This window comes from Penaeus japonicus, unplaced genomic scaffold (genome assembly GCF_977035675.1).
Source record: "Penaeus japonicus unplaced genomic scaffold, GWHDUDI00000001_assembly GWHDUDI00000010, whole genome shotgun sequence".
Classification (NCBI taxonomy): Eukaryota; Metazoa; Arthropoda; class Malacostraca; order Decapoda; family Penaeidae; genus Penaeus; species Penaeus japonicus.
The window spans coordinates 21,084,991-21,087,490 of NW_028234412.1; the positions used below are offsets into that span (position 1 = coordinate 21,084,991).

General features: G+C 43.2%; 1 protein-coding gene across 1 annotated transcript in view; it reads right to left on the reverse strand.

The window, feature by feature from the left end:
- Positions 1–2,500, reverse strand: part of LOC122254818 (uncharacterized) — a 520,719-nt gene that overhangs the window by 224,052 nt on the left and 294,167 nt on the right. The gene's annotated exons all lie outside the window — the stretch shown is intronic.

Sequence of the window (2,500 nt, forward strand, 5' to 3'; positions counted from 1 at the left end):
TCGGGGGGATATCACCTTTTCCTTGCTGTCCAAGTCTTACGATTGTGTGAAGGGGGGACGGAAGTCGCGAAAGAGAAAAACGAAAGAGGAGGGGAGAGCTATTTTGAGTATTTGAATTATATATGGAATAGTATTATATATATTAATATATAATTTGTATATATAATTATATATTTATTATATAGTATATATAGAGAGGAGAGAGAAGGGAGAGAGAGAGAGTATGAGAGGGATGACGAAGTGGGTGGGAGGAGAGAGGAGGGAGCGAAGAGGATGCAGATGAGGGGGAATGATGAGGAGTGAGTTGGGAGAGTGATATTTATTGGTGTGTGTTTGTGTGTTTGTAGGTTGGTGGGGTTTTGGTGGGTGGTGTGTGGGAGTGGGGATATGATGAGGGAGGAGAGGAGAAGGGGTGCGACGGCAGTTGGGGATGAAGAGTAGGGGTTGAAAGGGTGGGGTTGGGGGGATGGAGGAGTGGGGAGTGGGGCGTGGTGGGTGGGAGAAAGATGGAGGGCGCGGTTGTGAGGAGGGAAAGTGGGAGGTTGAATTGATGGTGGGGGTGGGGGGTGGAGGAGGGAGGGGGAATGGAGGAGGGGGGGAGTGGGAGTGGAGGAGGGGGAGGAAGATGGAGAGGGAGGGATAGACAAACAGACATGTAAATAAGGGAGGGGGCAAACGAAGCTAAAAAGAGATAGATATATAGAAATAGATAAAGAGACGGAGAGATGTAAAGAGAAAGAGAGAGGGATCGACAGATACACACACACACACACACACACACACATACACACACACACACACACACACACACACACACACACACACACACACACATATATATATATATATATATATATATATATATATATATATATAATATGGGAGGGAGAGGAGGAAATAGATTTATAGTGTGAGAGATCAGACTGGATGGACAGAGAGAGATGGGGGGGCGGGCCACAAAAAGAATTACCATCCAAAAAAAAAAGGTGGGGGGAGGGGGGGCAGAAAAAAACAAAACAAACAAAATAAAAACGTCCTAAAATGTTCGTACGAAATGTTTGATAAGAAGTGTGAATGACACACCCGTCATCTGCTTTGTAACAGCCATTAGTATGCAGTCAACACATTTACATACGATACCCATAGAAAAGTTTCTAACTACTGCTTTGGCATGTATGGTCATTATTTGAGAGATTTTACTTATATCAGCAGATATTATATAACTGCCAGAAAAAAAGTAGCGTCGGATTGTATACAGGAAAGCAGAAGTAGTAAATACACGCAGTAACATTTATGAGTGGTAAACAGTTCAACATTATTTTCACTCTACACCAGCCGTTAGGATAGCTCAGTGGTTAGCGCGCCGACCTCATGTTCACTTGGTCGGCGGATCGAGCCCCGTCCAGCTCGTGGTTTCTATGTCGCCTGGTGGTCACTGCCATGGTTGGGCATAACGGTGGGTAAGGACCAAGCTCAGATCATGAGTCAGCATACGCTGACACGGGCGGGCTCGCCTTCGTACATATAACTCCGGCGAAGCATCTGTTCTGCAAATCTGGCTTATCCTTACTCGTAGACTCATGCGCATATACATACACATACACACACGCGCACGGAAACGCGCGCGCAAACACATGCATAAACACACACATACAACATACAATATATTCATAGACATATAAACAGTATACATGAAAAAAAAAACACATACGCAGAAAAAAATCAACTCGCGGAAAAGCAGAATAAAGTGCTTGAGAAAAATCAGCCATGCCAAGAGCATACCAAGGTCGGAATCCTGCCTGGAATATCAATCTACTTTTTATTTTTTATTTTTTTTCTGCCGACGGTTTCGAGACGCAAAGGGCATGTTCTTTCTTGATCTAATATTTTTTGGTATTATGTATTCAAATATATAGGTGCGTCAGCATGTAGGTGTGTTTCGATGTTTAAGTATTTATTTGCTGGTGTATTCGAGCGCTTGGGATTTAAATGCCAATGTATTGAGGTATTCAGATATTTAGGGATTTGTATTTTAGATGTTTGAATATTCATCACCGAATCCAAATGGACAATCCAAATGTTCGATCCAAACACCTACACTCAACCACCTTCCTAATCCCAAGCAATTGTTAATTAAGCTACATACAATACAAGAGCGTATACAAGCTATATCTCGTCCATTCTCTATTTATATATGTCTATATTTATTGTTTTTAGCTTCTTTTATTCTTTAGACTTCCTGCGGGCCCTCGCCATTATTTGTCAAATATCTATAATGTTTGTCTTTCTGAGCTTCTCTCATCCCTCTCCATCGGTTCCTTAGAATCATTCAGAGGCCACAGGGTCCGAGAAACGACTTTCACGCCATACGCCCAGAGCTGACACACTGAAAGCTCGTGTTCCAGCCGGCCAATCCAAACACTCACTTCGAACACCCGGTCGAAAAACCTAATCCGACTGGCCAATCCAAACGCCTGACCGAAACACCTAATTCGGAAGC